The sequence below is a fragment of the Schistocerca serialis genome, chromosome 9 (genome assembly GCF_023864345.2).
Source record: "Schistocerca serialis cubense isolate TAMUIC-IGC-003099 chromosome 9, iqSchSeri2.2, whole genome shotgun sequence".
Classification (NCBI taxonomy): domain Eukaryota; kingdom Metazoa; phylum Arthropoda; class Insecta; order Orthoptera; family Acrididae; genus Schistocerca; species Schistocerca serialis.
In genome coordinates, this window is record NC_064646.1 from 35,484,997 (window position 1) to 35,507,973 (window position 22,977).

General features: G+C 45.1%; 1 protein-coding gene and 1 non-coding gene across 11 annotated transcripts in view; one reads left to right on the forward strand and one right to left on the reverse strand.

The window, feature by feature from the left end:
• LOC126419883 (trichoplein keratin filament-binding protein) overlaps nt 1-22,977 on the reverse strand; it is a 791,911-nt gene that overhangs the window by 155,049 nt on the left and 613,885 nt on the right. The window contains exon 1 of one of the 10 annotated variants that reach the window (XM_050087144.1): nt 4,707-4,801. The exons of the other annotated variants lie outside the window; for them this stretch is intronic. The gene's annotated coding sequence lies outside the window, so the exon portion shown is untranslated. Of the gene's footprint in view, nt 1-4,706; nt 4,802-22,977 lie in introns of those variants that run through there. 10 annotated transcript variants of the gene reach the window in all.
• On the forward strand, nt 12,382-12,455 carry Trnat-cgu (transfer RNA threonine (anticodon CGU)). The gene has a single exon. It is a non-coding gene; the product is annotated as a tRNA-Thr (tRNA).

A 22,977-nucleotide genomic window follows, 5' to 3' on the forward strand; every position in this document is an offset into this window, starting at 1 on the left:
AGGGGATGTTGAACGTACACAGAGAAGGGCAGCACGAATGATCACAGGTTTGTTTAATTCGTAGGAGAGTGTCTCACAGATACTGGAGGAACTGAACTGGAAGACTCTTGAAGATAGACGTACACTATCACGTTAAAATCTATTAACAAAGTTTCAAGAACCGGCTTTAAATAATGGCTCTTGGAATTATTACAACCCACTGCGTGTGGCTGGCATAGGGACCATGACGATAAGATTAGAATAATTACTACACGCACACAGGCATTCGAACAATCATTCTCCGCGTGCTCCATATTTTAACTGAACGGGAAGAAACATTAATAGCTGGTACAATGGGACGTACCCTTTTCCATGCATCTCAGGGTGCTTTGCAAAGTACAGATGTGGATGAAGATGTAGACCAACTAATTTCAGATCTTGAAGAAACTAAGTCTACCGCTGGACGACTGCTGCCATTCCAAAAGATAAGTACTGACATGAAAATATTGTAGCTTCACAATATTATCGTTATTCATTGTTAACATTTAAGAATCTTCAAACCCTTTTTTTGCTAAATAAGGTCTAATAAATTGAAGAGATTCATAGTGAGTCAAGACTCTTCCGCTTTAGCTGCCTACGATGAGGCACTGTTAACTGACTTGCAGTTTTTCAGAATAGGATTTTATTGACAAAGTGGGAACATGTTTTTATAAAAAAATTTAAAAATATTTGTGGAACGTGCATTTAAAAAACTGGGCGTACGTCTGCCGGAGCAGAAACATATTACAGGATTTCTTTTACTTATTTTATGCTTTTCATTATGGCGTCCCTGCAAAACAGGCTTGGTTAAGTAACGTTACTTTTACTTTCGTGCCACTTGCATTACTTTACCATCAAGGTCGGTCGTGTACATTGCAAGTGGTTTCTTGCCATAGGTTCATTCTTTTTCATAGTTTTCCATCACAGCAAATCTCATGATTCATGGTATCAAACTGTCAAACTGGGGATGAATGTTTGGCAATATGAGTTTATAGTAGAACTAGTCCATAGCACTGGTATTAACAAACAGTCAGCGGTTTTACATTTGCTTAATGGTAAGTGATTCAAAACGCACCAGTACTTCGGTGGGTTGCTATTATTTAGCATCGCAGAACCCGTAGACTAAGTTTTTTACACCCTTTGGACATAAATTTTAATGGTTGCATTTATTTTTTTATATTAGGTGTAATCACCCCGTGTGTCCAGCTTGACATTCGCGTACTGATGCTTAATGCCAGTTTTACTGTTGACAACAACCTATAATGGATTAACATTTTCGCTTTGCAACTGAACTACGGGGCATCATAGCTATCTGTCTGACTGAGGGCTAAACATGTGAGCATTGACTTTTTAAAAAATTTGACAGTGTCACAGTTAATGTATGTTCGACAAATATTTCTAAGAATTTTTATAAAAAAATTCCCTCCTTCACTTTCTTAATAAAATTCTATTTTGAAAAATTACATTTCAGTTAATAGTGTATTCCCTGAAGATGCATCTGTAACGGTGCGGAACTGCTTGTGTTCCCAATAGAGGCCTACTAAACAGCTAAAGTGGCTTGAAGAGACATCATTCACAGTGAACCCCACAACTTCTAAGACCTTTATGGTAGAAAACGGATTGAAGACTTTTAAATATTAACAAAGTTCTTTTAGCTGTGGTTGTTCTGTGTATAAAATAGTATGAAACATCGTTATTCATGTTGCAAAATAGTGATGATCCTTAAAATGAACGTTGTGATTTTGTTCGATTATTGGTTGGTCATCTATTGTATGTGCATGTTGTAAGCAGATATAATATGGCGTGCTGAAAAGGAAAGCCTCCGATTTTTTATATCAAAATTCTATGAGGCTTTAAATAAAACTACCATTATTAGCATTGTACATCTTTATTCTTGATGTGTACATATTTACTTCTCAGCTTATTCACCCTGGTGACGGAACACATTTCTCCCAACGAGAGGCCAGTTTGTTGATAATCTCATTGTAGAAAGATGGACTTTGTTGACGCAGCCACAACCTGACTTCTGCCTGCAAAGCTTGGTCACTTAGAAAGTGCAGTCCTCGAAGGTGTACCGCGTGGTCTAGGGCGCCTTGCCACGGTTCGCGCGACTTCCCCCTTCGGAGGTGTCCCTAGAGTAAGTTAGTTTACGTTAGATTACGTAGTGTGTAAGCCTAGGGACTGATGACATCAACAATTTCCAAAATTTTCATTGAAGGTCTTCTTTCACAGATGAAAATAGGATGCAGCCAACTCTAGACTGTACGGAGGATGACAAACAACAATGAAACAAAGGCGCCGAATAGTTGCACATGTCGCAGTGCTCGTGTGTGGACGAACTCATCGAATTCAAAACTTGGTTACAGTAAGGTGTTTCTCTCTCACCGACATAGTTACGTGACATACCAACATTTTACACGCTATAATGCGAATGGAAAAACTAGTAGAAGCCGATCTCGGGGAAGATCAGTTTGGATTCCGTAGAAATGTCGGAACACGTGAGGCAATACTGACCCTACGACTTATCTTAGAAGCTAGATTAAGGGAAGGCAAACTTACGTTTCTAGCATTTGTAGACTTAGAGAAAGCTTTTGACAATGTTGACTGGAATACTCTCTATCAAATTCTGAACTTGGAAGGGGTAAAATACAGCGAAAAGCTATTTAGAATTTGTACAGAAACCAGATGGCAGTTGTAAGAGTCGAGGGACATCAAAGGGAAGCAGTGGTTGGGAAGGGAGTGAGAGAGTTGTAGCCTCTCCCCGATGTTATTCAATCTGTATATTGAGCAAGCAGTGAAGGAAACAAAAGAAAAATTCGGAGTAGGTATTAAAATCCATGGAGAAGAAATACAAACTTTGAGGTTCGCCGATGACATTGTAATTCTGTCAGAGACAGCATAGGACTTGGAAGAGCAGTTGAACGGAATGGACAGTGTCTTGAAAGGAGGATATAAGACGAACATCAACAAAAGCAAAACGAGGATAATGAAATGTAATCGAATTAAGTCGGGAGATGCTGAGGGTATTAGATTAGGAAATGAGACACTTAAAGTAGTAAAGGAGTTTTACTATTTGGGGAGCAAAATAACTGATCATGGTCGAAATAGAGAGGATATAAAATGTAGACTGGCAATGGCAAGGAAAGCGTTTCTGAAGAAGAGGAATTTGTTAACTTCGAGTATTGATTTAAGTGTCAGGAAGTCATTTCTGAAAGTATTTGTATGGAGTGTAGCCACGTATGGAAGTGAAACATGGACGATAACTAGTTTGGACAAGAAGAGAATAGAAGCTTTCGAAATGTGGTGCTACAGAAGAATGCTGAAGATTAGATGGGTAGATCACATAACTAATGAGGAAGTATTGCATAGGATTGGGGAGAAGAGGAGTTTGTGGCACAACTTGACTAGAAGAAGGGATCGGTTGGTAGGACATGTTCTGAGGCATCAAGGGATCACCAATTTAGTATTGGTGGGCAGTGTGGAGGGTAAAAATCGTAGAGGGAGACCAAGAGACGAATACAGTAAGCAGATTCAGAAGGATGTAGGTTGCAGTAGGTACTGGGAGATGAAGAAGCTTGCACAGAATAGAGTAGCATGGTGAGCTGCATCAGACCAGTCTCAGGACTGAAGACGACAACAACAACGAGTCCTCTAGTGACAGAGAGCAAATATGAAGACATAAAGAATAAAGGTGTAGAACATTAATAACGTTTGTTTTATTTAAAAAGTTTTACGAGTTTTCACATAAAAAATTCAGCACACGTTCATGTATTCTCCGGCTTTCTTTGTGTTCTCACACCCGTCCATCAGCAAGATAACGCAAGATCGCGTGTCGGTCGCAAGACGGCGTGGTGCCCCCGCTGTTCTGAACCACCTCCGCACAGAGGGTGTTCAACTGCTGGCCGGCTCCCCCATTGGAAACACGAGGTCACGGGCTGCCTCCGGTCGGCAGCACCACGACTGGTGAACCTTGGAACGGAGCTTTCTGAGTGAGGCGGCAGGCCACCCGAGCTTCACCTCCAGTCCATACACAGCCGGGGCAGAACCAACGTCGCTGTCGAGAGGTGGCGGCTTTCTGTACTGAATTTCACATCCTGTACACCCCCACTCAATCGCCTACAACTTTAACGGTTTATTCTTCCTATTACAATCTATAATTATACATAGTAAGTAAAATTTCGTAATTTGCGACCCCGGCCCAGCGGTGTATATAGGATAATTTACTAATACGAAAGTGTGTTTCATACAGTAGCGAATAAATATGCAACAACATATTTATGCAGTCTGTGTAATCCACAGGAACAAGATTAGGTGCCTGGATTCTTGAAAATAATTTCAGGTAGCAAGGTGGACAAGATGATACGTTTCCTTTGTCTGTCCCCGTAGTGGTCGGTCATGGTGTCGCGCGAAACTCGACTCCCGACCGTACCCTGCATCAGTTTTTTAAACTGCTACACTTTCAAAATCAGTCTACATAATAATCATCTGCTTCGCTTTGGCCGCGTGACACGATTCAAATTATCCCTGCTCTTCCACCAGTAGCAGCCAAACTACTTTCAGAAAGGTTCCCCAGGGCTGCGACTCCTTCGGCAACATCAACAAAAAAAGAAGCAAGGTAACAACTCAGAGTCATCTGGTCGAAACTCACATACACACCAAACTCCAAGTTTCCACAGAAACGAACTTACACACCACGTTCAGTTTGACCTCGCGACATCCGCCTCGTTCGTTGATCACCACCACCACTGGCCAGCTCGTCAGTTGCGCTGTCCTCCGATACGAGGACTCTTCCCACGGGGCACGTGCATTGCTCACTAATCTGCAACACTTTTCTAGAAATTCGCTAAGTGGCTAAGCACAATACCCATTTTCTTGTACACGTCTAGATTGGAAAAGTATACTTGCTGATCAATGAGACTAACTAACTCAAGACTTCCAGTTGTTCACTATTTTAAATCACAAGCTCAGCCTCACAAGGATACGTCCCCAGCTGTGGGATCAACTTTTTGAAACGAATCTATATGGTGATGTAGGTTAAGGTTTACAGTCTGAATTGTAGAATTTGAGACACGTGTTGAGAGACAATGATTATAGCAAGAGAGACATTGCAAACGCTTTCGAATGACGCCGAAGAAGAACGCCTTGTGAATCGGCAGAAGAGGCCAAGTCAGCAGCTTTCCTGCCATACTGTGTGACAACGGGCAGCGAGTTAGGACGTGTGCTGCAGAGACTTGCACTGACACCAGTGTTTCGGCCCGCCCCCAAGTCAACGAGATACGCTGCGCCCTGTTAAAAGACGACATAGCTCTTCGTCTGCCCGGTGTGTGTAGTGTCCCTTGCGAGTGCGGCAGTATCGATATAGGCCAGACAATTCGCACAGTTGCAGAGCGCTGTACCGAACACAAGCTACATATTAAACAAAGGGAGATTGACATGACGGTCATAGTTGAGAACTGTCCAGAAAACAGACACAGAATACAGTTAGAAAACGCGAGAGTTCATGCGTACCCGTAATTCCGTTATAAAGGAGGCGACTGCGATTAGAATAAACAAGTATTTTTAACAGAGACAAGAAGTACACGCTTAGTACGACGTGGGGGCGGGCTTTGTATATCGAAAAGAAGCGGAGACGGATGTGTCATGCATGTAGGGAGGCGGCAGCGGCAGTTTCAAACTTGGTGCCGGCCCCTTACGCCACCTGACGTCATTTCGTTCCGCGGCGGCAAGGAATTCCTATGATCTGCACGTCTCGCCTTCCGCGCACACGTCGTTTCGGCCCTCTATGGTTGGTTCCAGAGGCTACAATCATGGCCATAGAAGCGTAAAACCGTACCAAAACCCGCCCATTTCGACACCCTCGTGTAAACCTCTCCACCACTTACTTCCGCATCCCACTACCAAGCCTCTCATCATACCGTGACAGCACTACAGCATCCTATATAGCAACATCCGCTCACTACCCGCCAATAAGCCCTTGTATGCATACCCTTTCCCAACACAACATCGAGACCTTCATTTCCTCCAACCACACCATACCATCCGTACCTCTCCCTATATCCGCAACCACACTGATAACCCTCCTACCCCCTCCCCCTCCCCCTTCCCTGGCCTGAGGTGGAGTAGCAATTGGCCATCACAGGATCATCCTCATTCGGCCGCAACCCTTATTCAATAACCTCACCGAACAGCTTACACTTAGCCTCCTCCTCAAACCCCTAACTTATTTGTCCTACCATCCACAACCGACCTAATAATCCCATCTCCTATGATTTCATCACCAACATCGAATGTACCATTTGCACCTACACTCCTGGAAATGGAAAAAAGAACACATTGACACCGGTGTGTCAGACCCACCATACTTGCTCCGGACACTGCGAGAGGGCTGTACAAGCAATGTTCACACGCACGGCACAGCGGACACACCAGGAACCGCGGTGTTGGCCGTCGAATGGCGCTAGCTGCGCAGCATTTGTGCACCGCCGCCGTCAGTGTCAGCCAGTTTGCCGTGGCATACGGAGCTCCATCGCAGTCTTTAACACTGGTAGCATGCCGCGACAGCGTGGACGTGAACCGTATGTGCAGTTGACGGACTTTGAGCGAGGGCGTATAGTGGGCATGCAGGAGGCCGGGTGGACGTACCGCCGAATTGCTCAACACGTGGGGCGTGAGGTCTCCACAGTACATCGATGTTGTCGCCAGTGGTCGGCGGAAGGTGCACGTGCCCGTCGACCTGGGACCGGACCGCAACGACGCACGGATGCACACCAAGACCGTAGGATCCTACGCAGTGCCGTAGGGAACCGCACCGCCACTTCCCAGCAAATTAGGGACACTGTTGCTCCTGGGGTATCGGCGAGGACCATTCGCAACCGTCTCCATGAAGCTGGGCTACGGTGCCGCACACCGTTAGGCCGTCTTCTGCTCACACCCCAACATCGTGCAGCCCGCCTCCAGTGGTGTCGCGACAGGCGTGAATGGAGGGACGAATGGAGACGTGTCGTCTTCAGCGATGAGAGTCGCTTCTGCCTTGGTGCCAATGATGGTCGTATGCGTGTTTGGCGCCGTGCAGGTGAGCGCCACAATCAGGACTGCATACGACCGAGGCACACAGGGCCAACACCCGGCATCATGGTGTGGGGAGCGATCTCCTACACTGGCCGTACACCACTGGTGATCGTCGAGGGGACACTGAATAGTGCACGGTACATCCAAACCGTCATCGAACCCATCGTTCTACCATTCCTAGACCGGCAAGGGAACTTGCTGTTCCAACAGGACAATGCACGTCCGCATGTATCCCGTGCCACCCAACGTGCTCTAGAAGGTGTAAGTCAACTACCCTGGCCAGCAAGATCTCCGGATCTGTCCCCCATTGAGCATGTTTGGGACTGGATGAAGCGTCGTCTCACGCGGTCTGCACGTCCAGCACGAACGCTGGTCCAACTGAGGCGCCAGGTGGAAATGGCATGGCAAGCCGTTCCACAGGACTACATCCAGCATCTCTACGATCGTCTCCATGGGAGAATAGCAGCCTGCATTGCTGCGAAAGGTGGATATACACTGTACTAGTGCCGACATTGTGCATGCTCTGTTGCCTGTGTCTATGTGCCTGTGGTTCTGTCAGTGTGATCATGTGATGTATCTGACCCCAGGAATGTGTCAATAAAGTTTCCCCTTCCTGGGACAATGAATTCACGATGTTCTTATTTCAATTTCCAGGAGTGTATATTACTGCCACTGACCTCAACATCCATAATACACTCCTGGAAATGGAAAAAAGAACACATTGACACCGGTGTGTCAGACCCACCATACTTGCTCCGGACACTGCGAGAGGGCTGTACAAGCAATGATCACACGCACGGCACAGCGGACACACCAGGAACCGCGGTGTTGGCCGTCGAATGGCGCTAGCTGCGCAGCATTTGTGCACCGCCGCCGTCAGTGTCAGCCAGTTTGCCGTGGCATACGGAGCTCCATCGCAGTCTTTAACACTGGTAGCATGCCGCGACAGCGTGGACGTGAACCGTATGTGCAGTTGACGGACTTTGAGCGAGGGCGTATAGTGGGCATGCGGGAGGCCGGGTGGACGTACCGCCGAATTGCTCAACACGTGGGGCGTGAGGTCTCCACAGTACATCGATGTTGTCGCCAGTGGTCGGTGGAAGGTGCACGTGCCCGTCGACCTGGGACCGGACCGCAGCGACGCACGGATGCACGCCAAGACCGTAGGATCCTACGCAGTGCCGTAGGGGACCGCACCGCCACTTCCCAGCAAATTAGGGACACTGTTGCTCCTGGGGTGTCGGCGAGAACCATTCGCAACCGTCTCCATGAAGCTGGGCTACGGTCCCGCACACCGTTAGGCCGTCTTCCGCTCACGCCCCAACATCGTGCAGCCCGCCTCCAGTGGTGTCGCGACAGGCGTGAATGGAGGGACGAATGGAGACGTGTCGTCTTCAGCGATGAGAGTCGCTTCTGCCTTGGTGCCAATGATGGTCGTATGCGTGTTTGGCGCCGTGCAGGTGAGCGCCACAATCAGGACTGCATACGACCGAGGCACACAGGGCCAACACCCGGCATCATGGTGTGGGGAGCGATCTCCTACACTGGCCGTACACCACTGGTGATCGTCGAGGGGACACTGAATAGTGCACGGTACATCCAAACCGTCATCGAACCCATCGTTCTACCATTCCTAGACCGGCAAAGGAACTTGCTGTTCCAACAGGACAATGCACGTCCGCATGTATCCCGTGCCACCCAACGTGCTCTAGAAGGTGTAAGTCAACTACCCTGGCCAGCAAGATCTCCGGATCTGTCCCCCATTGAGCATGTTTGGGACTGGATGAAGCGTCGTCTCACGCGGTCTGCACGTCCAGCACGAACGCTGGTCCAACTGAGGCGCCAGGTGGAAATGGCATGGCAAGCCGTTCCACAGGACTACATCCAGCATCTCTACGATCGTCTCCATGGGAGAATAGCAGCCTGCATTGCTGCGAAAGGTGGATATACACTGTACTAGTGCCGACATTGTGCATGCTCTGTTGCCTGTGTCTATGTGCCTGTGGTTCTGTCAGTGTGATCATGTGATGTATCTGACCCCAGGAATGTGACAATAAAGTTTCCCCTTCCTGGGACAATGAATTCACGGTGTTCTTATTTCAATTTCCAGGAGTGTAGATCCGCTTTTGAATTCCAACTGTGGTACCAGTTTACTCAACCCCTCCAAGGTGAAATTGTCTCCATGTCACAGCATACCTGTCCGAAAGCAACACAACCCCAGATGTCATCCTAGCATCACCCAACCTCCTTGGACACCTCACTGCACAAGTCCTCGATCCAACTGGAAATGATCACGTACCTGTCCTCCTCGCCATTTCCTACACACTACTCCATCTCCATCGTCATGCACCCCATCCAAATGTTATCAATTACTGCTCCCGTACCAAATGGAATGCCTACCAGGAATCCTGAAACAGACCTTGTCAGATGCTATCTCCGCCCATATCACTATTATATATATCCTCAGCGCCCCACTCTCCCCCACAAGCTGCACTCCTCCGTGAATCCCATCGCTTACTTCAATCCTCCCTAAAGGCTAGTGACTGGGAACCGCTCAAACACCTCTGGCAAATACAACGACGCATTAGAAATTTACTCAATGCTGGAAAAAGGCGGAACTGGCACTAGACATGCATCAGACTCAATGCTACACTCCCAGTTAACTCTCCCAAATACTAGAAAACATTCCACCAACTTACTGGCTCCCATCCCATTCCTCATTACCCGATATTTCACAACGACCGACCCTTACCTGACGACGTGAACAAAGCAACTCACTTTGTGTACTATCTCTCAGGCATCTTCCCCATCCCTGACGACCCTCACTTTGACTGCTCCCAATTCCCTTCTGTCCCCGAATACACAGATACCACCCCTGGCCCTCAGCTTCTGGTACTTCAACATACCAGAAACGCAATTAAACACATCAGTCACAGCACAGGACATAAAACAAGTACTTCACAGGAAATGCAAGACGTCCGCTGGTCATGACTGAACTACCTATCGCCACCTCAAAGAATGCCCTTTCTCCTTTCTCATCACCTTTGCAACCCTGTATACCACCATCCTCTCCAGAGGCTACCATCCCAACCTGTGGAACGCCTCCAAAATCCTAATTTTTTTTCTCACCAAACAAACCCCCCACTGATACCTCCTCGTACTGCCTCACCTCAGTGTTTAGCAAGGTCTTTCAATCAATCCTCTCCTGACACATCCACCAACATCTGCTCCAACAGCATCTGTTTTCTATTACCCAATTTGGCTTCTGTCCCTCCTTTTCTGCTGATGATCAACTTCTGAACCTCACCCCGATCTCCTATCCCAACAGCTCAACAACTGTACATCCGCCATCTTTGTCTCCCTTGACCTAGAGAAAGCACGCAACCACGTAGGGCATTCCAGTCTCCTTTCCAAACTCAAGAGTTATGCACTTACAATCAATTATTCCTGTCTTATTGCGTCCTTCCTCTCCAACCGGCCGTCCTATGTCTTTTTACCATCACTAATTCCCGAACCTTCCACCCCACTGCAGGAGCGCCCCAGGGATCCTCCCCTCTCCTTTACCTCTTATACACTGCCGATGCCCAAACCACCTCCTTCAGTATGGTGATGACATCACTTTCCTCGCCCTCTATCCTATGCTCCAGAAATCCCAACAATCCCTCTAAATCCACCTGAATCAATTTACCTCCTGGTGCAATCAATGGCTCATTAAAGATTAACCCCTGCAAAACGCAGGTAATAGTTACAGGACACACCATCTGGAGCTTCCATCTCCATGACTTCCATTTCACAATTTAAGACCGTCTCATCCAGCTAACGCGCTAAAATACCTTGACTAACCTTCGAACAGCAACTAATGTGAAGACCTCACCTACCAATCACCCAACAGAAAGCCCAAAACAGACAAACTACTAAAGAGGCAAAACGTGGGGACTGCACCCCTCCACAGTCCTTCACACATAGAAACCGCTGATCTGCCCCATCCTTTGCTATGCAAATGTTGCATGGATATCCGCCCCTCCCAAGTTCTAAATGTCCATCCAGATACTTGAATTCCATGCTTACCGCCTCGCTTTCTGCATCCGCTTACCTTCCCCCACAAGGATCCTTTAACTCAGTAAATTTCGATATCTCCTCACTCACACTGAACACCTCTGGATAACCTACACCACACGTAAACCCGACTCCGACAATCATACTGTGTCCCCTCCCCTTTGCAATCCTAGTGTGCTGCTACATCTCACACATCCCACCAACCCTCCACCTGCACACCCTCCACATCCTCTCGCAAAGGAATTTCAACCGTCTCCCTCTCCCGGATCACGTACTCTGCCTCGACATAAATCCGTCCTACCAACACTGAATCAATGAAGACAGCATTACATTACTTCTATCCCCCCATTAACATCACCTTTTAAAGTAATTTTAAATTCATAGTACATACGTCTCCTTGTTCTTTTCTTTTAGCATCTAAGTTAGAAGTAAATTCTACTGGCTGCAGAGTGGGTTGTTCGTGCCGCTGCCAGCCGCCCCGCCCTCTCGGTTCACATGGGGGTGAGGAGGGAGAGATAACAATAAAGGAAAAAAATAGTCCAGGCAGTCTGTGGTTTTTACTCCTGACGACAATGGCAGATACAGCCATCGAAAGCTCAAGTATTTTATTCGAACTCATATGGCTTGGGAACCAAGAAAATTTTATTGACATTTGAATTATATTCCTATTCTTGTTTTTCCTTTGAAATTGCGTTTAAATTTCCGTGCTTAGCTTGGAATCTGTTTAATGTTGTCATAGTTACAACTGACGTCGCAGCCAGCTAAAATAAGAAACTTACTCGACTGTCTCATCAACAGCAGTTTTTGATCTACGTGGGTAATTTCCTGTTAATGCTATTACTTGCGTGTTATTTCTAAAGCAGCAAATTGTAGTCAGACCAGCAGATCTGACTCATGAAATTACAGCGAAATCCAGACATTTAGCTGCTTACAGGCGTTGATAAATATCAACGGGGGCAGTTGAAAATGTCTGCCCCGACCGGGACTCGAACCCGGGACATGTCCGAAAGAACAGATATCATCTTCATATAGATAAGGCTTACCGGCTAACGATCTTCTTCAGTGCGGATGCACTCACATTGCCCGAACTCTTACGGGAATCAGTAGAGTGAATGCCGCGAGTAATCCGTATAGTGGGCAGGGGCACTATAAATGTAGTGTGTTGACAGTAAGTTGGAAGTGTGGGTCTTACGGGGAGTTTGCAAGAGACACTCCCCTGCAGTCGCATTATCCTCTGTGTCCTCGATGGCTCAGTCGGAGAGAGCGTCTGCCACGTAAGCAGGAGATCCCGGGTTCGAGTCCCGGTTGGGGCAGACATTTTCAAATGTCCCTGTTGATATTTATCAACGCCTGAAAGCAGCTAAAGGGATGGATTTCATTGTAATTTCATTCTTCGAGAGCTGCAAGGTCACCAATGGTATGTCCGAAAGAACAGATTGTTTATTATTGACGAATTGCGGCTTGCTCTCGTTACCTTCACTGAAACTCAGCATTTGCACTTTGATTGTAAGCGAACACTGGAAATTCTATTCAGGGAACTACGACTGTAAGTACTATATGTGTGAATATACACGAGGTGTAACGGGTGTAAGTACAGATCATACAGATGACTGAGAACAATGTACTGAACAACATTACATCGGTATTTACTTCATTTGGGGACAAATAATTATACCTATTACGATTAGTACGTTTTAGGTTGGTTAGTACCTCCAAGTACGTGTAGCAAGAGCAAGCCACTGATATTTATTTTCCTCTGGGTAGCAGAGTATCGTGGACGCATGGATACAAAACGGAGAGACTATACTGCCGGGCATAGTCCACTTTGTGGCACAAACGTGCAGAAAACACCAGGCAGTAAATCATGTGATGTGTTTCCAGGAAGACTGTTAGAGAAAAAAAAAAGAGACACTAATCCACTAACGTGGGTACATATTAAGTTAACAAGGATCTCAATATCTGTATGTATACGCCTAACACCCTGTACTGATTCAAGAAAATGTTTATCTCTCTACGAAACAATACCTCATTTACAACTCTTGTGATCCCGCTTGTTATAAAACGATTTGTGCTTATGTTTCTTTTGGATTCGTTAACCTTCAAAGATCAAGGCTCCAGGAATGTAGAACTCTACGAATAAAAGATCTTGCTAAATGGGAGAACAAACATATTCGCATTTTGAAATCATGTTTACTTGATTTTAGCTGCTTCGAGCTGGTGTACGTCTCTTTTAAGTGTCACTTCTGCAGAACAAATTTAATAATATAGCAAGTATGTTTGAATGGGCAAAACGAATATTTCAATACTACAGATTTTTCACGTTTTAAAAACCGAGCGTAAAGAAGATTAGGACTTTTTCAATGACATATGGAATTCATACAACTTGTTACTGGCTCTATCTAAAGTTTCAATTATTTATCTACATAACCCATCAAATTTCTAATTATTGTGGACCTCCGCTTTGGACCCATTGGCAGGAAATTTGTGCAAAACACAAAACAATCCTATGTTTACAGGAGATAAACGAAAGACACTATGTGTGCCGGTAACACCTGTCCCTTTCGTTCCGAAATGCACGTCCAGTTGGTGATGGCGCTCCTCTAGTATTATATAAATCCAAATTCGCCGGTTCGCTGTGACCTACGGGGAAGTGCTCTGCCGACCGACAGCTGATTGACCCGCGTCGTGGCATTAGTGCAGGAGAGAGCGCAGCCACAGCAGACTTCCTTGCCGGTCGTACAACGCCACTGAACTTGAATCGACTCCCCTCCAGACGCTGCTGCGCGAGACTTCCTCGCCTTGCCGCACCTGCGGAACAAACAGTGCGACCTTCTCGTCAGACCATCCAGCAGTGTGCGTCCAGCACGCCAGAGGCCAGCACACGTGTCCACCGGCGAGCATGTCGCAGGCAACGTGCGGTGAGTCCGGTGTTTACGTTTACCTGTGCCTGTGCTCCGCGAGCGGTTACGGTAACGCCACGGCTGCCAAGTCAGTGATTGTTCATATTAGGCCTCAGGTTAAAGAGCCAGGGATCTAACAAACTGCTGTCTTTGCGTCTTCAGAGACCCAAGCACAAGAAATCTCGTACTCCAGACTACATTTTTAAAAGTTTATTTTTTCAATTTTTAAGATTCTTTCGAGATGTTATCTATACGGATGGTTCTAAGTTGTGGAATATACTCGTTTGTTCACCTGTTGTTATACATACGGTCTTCAGAGTCCGCCTTCCAGAACAACAAACAAATTATGAAGCCGAGAGATACAGAGTCCTAAAGGCACTCGAGCCGGTGAGCAACCGTCACGGTAGTGCTCCGACTCTCTCTGTGCCCTGCAGTATGTACAGCAAATGTATCCAGCACTTCCACCACGTGCTAACTCTGTCGGGTACGGGGACATATCGGGATATGAGGAAACTATGCAGCCGACGAAGCAGCCAAGGAAGCGAGTTGGTTGGGCGTTGCGATCCGCCCAGCACGTTTTCCTCTCGTTGTGCGGCAGAAGGGTCACGTGTAAGCGGGGGCGCGATTGGATGGAGGTGGTAAACACACAGTTTCCTCATCCGGCAGCATGATCCACCAGCACTCGACGCTTGTTGAACATCACTTTCGTTCCAACGTATTTTGATCACTTGTTTTTCACATACTGACGTAACGGCGGCCGGCCGCCTCTTTGGTTGGATGGCCTGTCCACCATCCCGGACACAACAGTAACAGGGTAACACGCTCCGCCCCTGTTTTTTATTAAGCTGTCAGCTATCCACATACAACCAGCAGTTTTAGTATTTTTATTCAGCTGATCCTCGTTCCCTTAAGTAGCATCCCAAGCCAAACTGAATCTTAAGCATCGTAGTTTAGTGTTACCAGGAAAGCCTCTACCCACATTCTTCAAAGAATCAAATTACCACGTATGAAACAGCATCAAACATTTGATTCCTTTAAAAACGAGTTGATGTGTTAAATATTTGAAGTTAAGCATCTAAGCAAGAGAAGTTTACGTGCATACATGTCCGAAGGAACTTTCCATCACACTTCTGAGCAACACAGCAACTGCAATATCGTACTTTGCAAAAGGTTTGAAATTATATTTAAAGTCTCTAAGTACTGTTGTTCTCAGATACTGCATGAATATATCAGTAATTTGCAAGCCGTAAGTTACACTATAGCTCAATATACACGCTGTATAGCTTCTAGCAGTAGTACTTGTCTTACTGTGTTAAACCTTTAACATAAGACTACACATCTTATTGAGCAGCTTACGAAAACATTTTTAATTTTTAAATCTGGTCAATAATTAAATGAAATAGTGAAAATTGCCCACGGAAGCCGTTCGACAGCCAACCTGTATATGCCTTCATACCAATTCGACGAAACATTAGCCTGGTTACATCCATTACTCGGCAGATTAGCTTCGTGTGTCGAGTATGCGATATCAGCTTTTCTCAAGCACAAATATGCTGCTGGTTCTCAGCGTGAGGTGCTGAACTTTAGACAATGTGTCTAATAGTGTAATTTAATACGACATTATGCCATCCTAGGCAATTTATAACACTTAAACACTTGATAATGGCACTTTGAATCCGAAATCATGATTATCCAACTATGAATGTAACACTTTAAGGAAAAATGAGAAAATTTCGACACTCTACTTTTGAAACCGCAATATGAACAAGCAGTTATCCCCTTTCCTCTGCACTGTTAATACGGTCGGAATAGTTATTCGCAGGAAATAACATCAAGGAGTCACTCAAAAATTGCAATAACAATCACGCAGTTTCCCTCGTGAGCAACACGCCGACAAACGCATCAGATGCTAAATACAAAGGCACAGCCGAGAACGAAGAAAATCATACAACCGCCCCTGTTAAATGCGGGCACAAGTATTTCTATTTACAGGGTCCACGAGATCACACTCGTCTCCTTGCCTCAACAAGGGGAAAATCACACAAAAAAGCACTGCATCCGGAAAATACCTAATAATAACAGTCGGAAACGTAAGAGTGAGGGTTAGAAACCAACGCCTATTCTTTCATCTTGCAGAATATAAGGCTAAAGTTATAAATTTAACTTATGTACCGACACCCAACTTCCTTTTACTCACTTTAGAAATGACATCGGTAGCGATCGCCGGGTAAAAGTTGATCCCGTATCGCACGTTTCCCACCTCTGAAGCAACTTTGATTATACGTGAACTGGGTTACATAACTCTCTGTACTCGTCGGGCATCAGAAACAGTGATATCGGAGTTAAAAAGACGACGAAAGCAGTAACAATGTTTCATCGTGGAATGAGCGGAGTTCTTAGGAGAGGTTGTCGAAAGATGAGAAGTATATTCATTTCCTCGTATCTAAATCGAAGAGATTCGGCGGAAAGCTGCCACACGTCAGTCGCCGGAATAAAAATGAGAGTTGTATTTTCCTCGCAGGAAGTCTTTTCTGCAGCATGTGAGGTGGGTTATTTTTAAAAAGATACACCAGTTACTTTAGTGCGATGCATCGACAGACTGAAAGAACGTGAAATTCCGGTGAGTTATAACGCAGTAGGGGGCCAGACAAGCGCTGAAACCACTGCAGAGACAAAAAATTGGCTGCTACTGCCCCGTCCACAGTAATGTCAGGAATTAGCACATCACCTTACAACTGTTCGGCGCTCTTAAGGAAGCTCACCTGGTCGTCGCATTCAGTATAAGGAGATTGCAAAATTCTGTGCTCAATTCCTCACGAATTTCGACAGTAATTTGTACAGCTTTTTTATGTTTTTGTTGCAGTTTGGAATATTCAAGATCTATAGCATTAAACTACCGAAACATTTTTCTTGGACCAGGAAGATTGAAAATTATCAAAATCTTTAATGTGATATGCATCTTCGTATTTTCGCGGCACAATGATTGTTCCACAAAATTTCGGGCGTGCAGCCGCATAAATTTCACTTCTGATGTTTCGGCTGCATGCCGTCCAGTCATCTTCAGAATGGGCGGGATGCGGATGACTGACGCTCAAGCACTTGCTCCGTCTTTTTAAACCCGTGGACCGCGCCACTGCGCTTGCGGCCACTGATACATTAAGGCGCCAGAGATGATGATCGGCAGGCAAAGAGGTAAAACATGCATGAAATTAGATCTATGGTTGCATGGTCGATCCACACGGTGATATCGATGTGTCACTGCGAGCTGCACCATTGCGACGTCTTTGTGAGTTTACTACAGAAAGTGCGGGATTCCATGATTTGTAGTCCCAGATAGATGAGGTCGAGGCTAAAATTTCGACGTTATCGTACACCATAGGGTGGCCAGTGTCTATACAGTGCTCTGCCACCGGCGATTTATTAGGTTGTAAGAGCGGGGTGTACCTGCGATGCTCTGTGCTAGAGTCCTGCATGACCGAGTAAGCGAGCACAAAATACGAGATGGGGCGAGCACACCCTAACTCGATAGACTGCCCGCACTAGTTCTCGTGACCGAGCATAGATGCCGTGACCGAATACGTAGCAGGTAACTTCACACACATTACAAATGTCATTATCCGTGTGAGACAGCAGCCAGTACGGCCTTCTCATTTGTGGCGTGTCTGTAATCATGCAGCGCGAGGAAGCCAGTGTAGTAAGACGTAAGATTGAAACCAATGTTTACAGATTGAAGAAACGGGAAGGTCTAAAAAGCCAAGTATGGAGTACATTTCTGTTAGTTGTAGACGAAAAGAGTGCGTCTACTGGGTACGTATCGTGCATAAACTGCTCCACATTATTGTGTTTCCAGTCGGGAACTACTCATTTAAAGAAACACAGTTGCAAGAAACCTCACAAAGATACAGCTCCTCCAGGGTTACAGGCAGCAATAAAAAATAGTATTACAGCAAAGTGTGTTGCAATGTGTGTTAAAGATATGAGACCTTTTAATGTTGTTTCCGCTGAAGGTTTCAGAGAACTAGGCCAAGAATTAATACATCTAAGTGTGCATTACGGAGAAGTTAACGTGGCAGATGTCATGCCATATCCCTCTACTATAAGCAGACATGTCAAAGAACAAGCTGATGCAATACGAAACAGCATAATGCCTTCTGTTATTGCGGAAGTTATTAATAAAAACCTGTGCTGCGACAGTTGATATGTGGACTGATTCGCATAATCAGGTGCACTATTTGACGCTTACAACACATTACATAAACACAGATTGGTCTCTTGTGAACAATGTTTTATGTACAACAAAATTCCCGGACGTTAAGAAGACGGGAGTAAATATTATGAAAGAAACTGAAGAGAGGATGGCTGATTGGGACATTTCGCCGGCCATGTTGCACATTTTTGTTTTTGTCTCCGACCAGGGTGCCAATGTGTAAAGGCTTTGGAAAATCACTAAAGGATTCCTTGTGCTGATCATTGTATAAACACAGCACTTAGCCATACTTTCGATGAAGATAACTTCTTGTTAAATCATGCCCCGAACGTCGCATCAACAATAAATACTGCAAAATGCATTAAGAAAAGTGGCCTCTGCTCGTCTTTGAAATCATCGTTGAAACAAGAGGTCTGCACTCGCTGGAACAGCTTGTACACTATGCTGGAATCCTTACACACTCAGTATAACGAAGTTGCTGCTTTGCTGACGGAAAAGGACTCCGCTTACAGATTGCAAGGATATGATAGTGCGCTTGCAGGAAAAATTGCGCATTTCCTGAGACCATTTAAAGAGGCCACAGATGAATTAGAAGGCGAAAAAGAACCGACAATCCAGTTAGTTGTTCTTTGGTTTCACAAACTGCAACAAATTTGCAGTGTCAATGACATTGACTGTCAGGTGATTACTGCAGTGAAAAGCACTGTTTCATTATGATACGCGATAGATTTATAATTAACAAGCGTAATTGATGTGTACTAACAGATATGTATTTTTTAACAGGAAGTACAAAGGATTAAAAATCGAACCTTGGCTTTCGTTTGTGAGAAGATTGTGATCACTTCCAGACATAAAATTGCTACGTTTCTTTGGCCGTCTTTCCGTGGTCTTAATATGCTTGAAATAAATGAAAAGCAGGAAATTCTTAGCAATGTGCGACAGATGTGTGCTACTTATGCAGGTACAGCATGCAATCATTAGCATAATCGTTTTTGTATAGTTAGTGGACAGTGTATTATAGAGAAACGGGAATGTTATAATTCGTATAATACTTCATTAACGTAAAACACCTGGTTTTTACGGGAACTTTTCGATGATTTCCACATCAGTCCTGTATTACTTGTCTCTTTCGTTTATTATCATAGATCCTTCAAGTACTGTGTCATCACCACCCAGAAAGAGAGATCGTTTCAAGGAATGGAGGAACATCAGATCATCCGCAGCAGATGAAGTAGATCTCTACATTTTAATGCACCCCGGAGACGATGATGACATCTTAAAGTGGTGGAGCAGACAAGAAACAGATCTGCCAGGCCTGGATGCAGTTGCAAGACGTATTTTATGCACCCCCGCAACAAGCGCACCTAGTGAAAGATGCTTTAGTAAAGTCGGCATGTTACTAACAAATCGCCGCAGCCAACTAAATCCGGAACGCGTTAGTGATTTACTGCTGATCAACAATAACTATAATTTTGTTTCTGTTGCAAACAAGTGAAAAGTATGACAAGTTACGTCTGTAAAAGTTTAATGTTTTTTGTATGCTTTCTTCATAAAGATGATTGTCTTGTAGATTACAGGGAAAGCACTTATTTAATGTTTCCTATTGATGAAAGGAAAAATATATCTTCTGTTTGGAAATGAGACTCGTCTTCTATCCGCGATTGTATCGAAATATCATTTTACTTTCCAAGTGCTTTATGAATTTAGCAGTATCACGTACCCGTCCTTGGAAACGTTAATTTTGTATTAAAAGAGAGAGAGACAGAGATAAATACATTGTGTGTGTGTGTGTGTGTGTGTGTGTGTGTGTGTGTGTGTGTGAGAGAGAGAGAGAGAGAGAGAGAGAGAGAGAGAGAGAGAGAGAGAGGCGTTGTATTTGTACAGTACAGTGCAGAGCCGGGGCGAGGGGAGGTGAGACGTCAGTGGTGACCGGTCATGCTCGGTTATCCGCGTGTCCGGAATCCGGACAACAGACACGGGGCGAGTACGTGACCGAGCCGAGTCGTGTGGGGCCGGACACGAGCGGCTCGGTCCCCCCGTCAACAGGCGAGCCGTGACCGGTCAAACAGGGAGCGCTGCAGCACTCTACTCTGGGCATCTCTCATGTACTGTACGTGTCGCCTGTCCGACGTATGAACGGCCACACCCACAAGGGGATCTGGTATACCCAAGGCTCCCGAAGCACCAAATCATCTTCAACGGAACCCAAGAGTGCTGCTGTCTTTGGTGGTGGGCAAAAAATCACTTTCACTTTGTTTTTGCTGCGGATCTGTCCTGTTTTTGACGACAGGCTTCCCACATATGGCAGAAAATCCATGGATTTCCGTGTTTTGTCTCTGCTTTCCTTACGCCCCTGTTGGTTTCATTCGTGGCCTTGGTGGTCAACTTCTTTATGGACGACTTCAACAAAAAGGTGCTGGAATCAGCTACCTTGAAGCCCACAGTATTTTGGAGGTATGTTGCAGACACGTTTTGTAATGTGGCCCCATGGTAAAGACACATTAAAAGAATTTGTAATCATTTCAATTCCATCCACAGACAAATTTAGTTCACAATGGAAATCGAAAAAGATAGAGGCCTTCCATTTTTGGATGTTCTTATACGGATTCATATTTACGGAAAAATAGCTGCCACCATCCTTCGCAGACGATGAGTGTTCTCAGCAATCCGACACACAGACCACACGTAGTTGCTGACGAGAGCAGTGTGTAGGACGAGTTTCTACACTTGAGAAGGGTTTTTAAAACCAACGCGTATACTCCAGACCAGAAACGTAAGACATTACGAATGAAACAAAAAGTACACATACGGAATGCGGAAGAAAACACGGAAAGTTTTAAATCCATGGCTTTTCTGCCATACGTGGGAAGCCTATCATCAAAAATAGGACAGATCCTCAGCAGAAACAAAGTGAAAGTGATTTTTTCGCCCTCCAGAAGAGACAGCGGTATTCCTGGGTCCTGTTACAGATGGTTTGGTGCTTCGGAAGCCTTGGGTTTACAAGATCCCCTGTGACTGTCGCCGTTCACATATTGCACAGACGACACGTACAGTACATGAGAGATGCACAGAGCACCGCAGGTACACCCCGCTCTTACAACCTAATAAATCGCCGGTGGCAGAGCACTGTATAGACACTGGCCACCCTATGGTGTACGATAACGTCGAAATTTTAGCCTCGACCTCATCTATCTGGGACTACAAATCATGGAATCCGGCACTTTCTGTAATAAACTCACAAAGGCGTCGCAATGGTGCAGCTCGCAGTGACACATCGATATCACCGTGTGGATCGACCATGCAACCACAGAGCTAATTTCATGCTTGTGTTTTACCTCTTTGCCTGCCGATCATCTCCCTGAGCGCCTTGTGTATCAGTGGCCGCAAGCGCAGTGGTGGGGTCCACGGATTTTAAAAGGACGGAGTAAGTGCTTGAGCGTCAATCATTCGGCTCACAATGAAGATGGCTGGACGGTATACAGCCGAAATGCCAGAAAAAGAAGTGAAATTTATACGGCTGCACGCCCGAAATTTTATGGAACAATCTTTCATATGAATTCGTTAGAACTACACTAACAGTCATAAGATAAAATAATTCTCAACAAACGATTCAGTAATGAAGCAAGAAGTTTAAAAATTGTGGATGGTTGACGGCTAACGAAAGATATGAAACAGCTAGAAATTACGAAGTAGTGAAATAATACTAGTTAAAACTTTTTCACGAACGCTTTTGGCTGAGTGAGTCACCGATATTTAAAAAAAAAAGTTCTGGTATTGCACAAAATTTTCAAATCTGTGATACACTCGTGCAATCGTCACATAAAGACGCGCAGGAAATAATGCCCTTATTTATTGGCGGACGGAAATCCTTGTACTATATTGTAAAGTGAGAAATTACGAAAACTGTGTTGCATAAATTTAACTTCGTTGTCTTGTGAGTTAAATGATAAGTAAATTAGCGACTAATTCAAATAATTTCAAAATTAATGTGTCGTTTATTTTTCCGTCGCCGTTCCTCATTTATTTATTTATTTTTTTACAATATGACTAGTTTCCTCCTTCCTGGATCACTTCAGATGTACGTAGCTGCGCAAACAACCCGTCGCGTCTTTATCGGGACTACAATGAATGCTCTGTTCGATTTGTAGTTCCGGTACAGAAACGACATGTTGCTTGCGCAACTACGTAGATCTGAAGATGATCGACGGGCATCGAAATTAGTCATACTGTAAATAAAATCCGGATAAGTGTAGGTAGGACCCGTGCACCGAGGGCTTGGTAGAAAATTTTACATAGTTCATTATTCCGCGAATCGAGAATCTCGACGATTTTTACCTGTTATACTGGCAAGATATCAAAACGTGTGACATACATAGCCGTGTCTTTTGATTACACTGAATTACAATGCTTAATTTTTTTACACCCCTAATGGACCATAGACCTTAGCACGTGAGAGAAATTTCAATTTGATACAACTACCCGTTCCTAAGAAAAAGCGATCTTAACAGACTGTCAGGCGTACTGGCGGATAACAAAACACAAAAAAATGTAACTGTCGTGTGATGCAATTGTAAATTAACAATTTTCGGATTTTTTTACTTCACTTGTACTGTAGAACCTTGCTTCCTGCCAAATTTCATGATTATAGGTCAATGGGAAGTATCTTACAAGTTTTGATGAGTGGGTTTGCGAGTATGTGACATAAATGGCCGTATCTTTTGAGAGCAT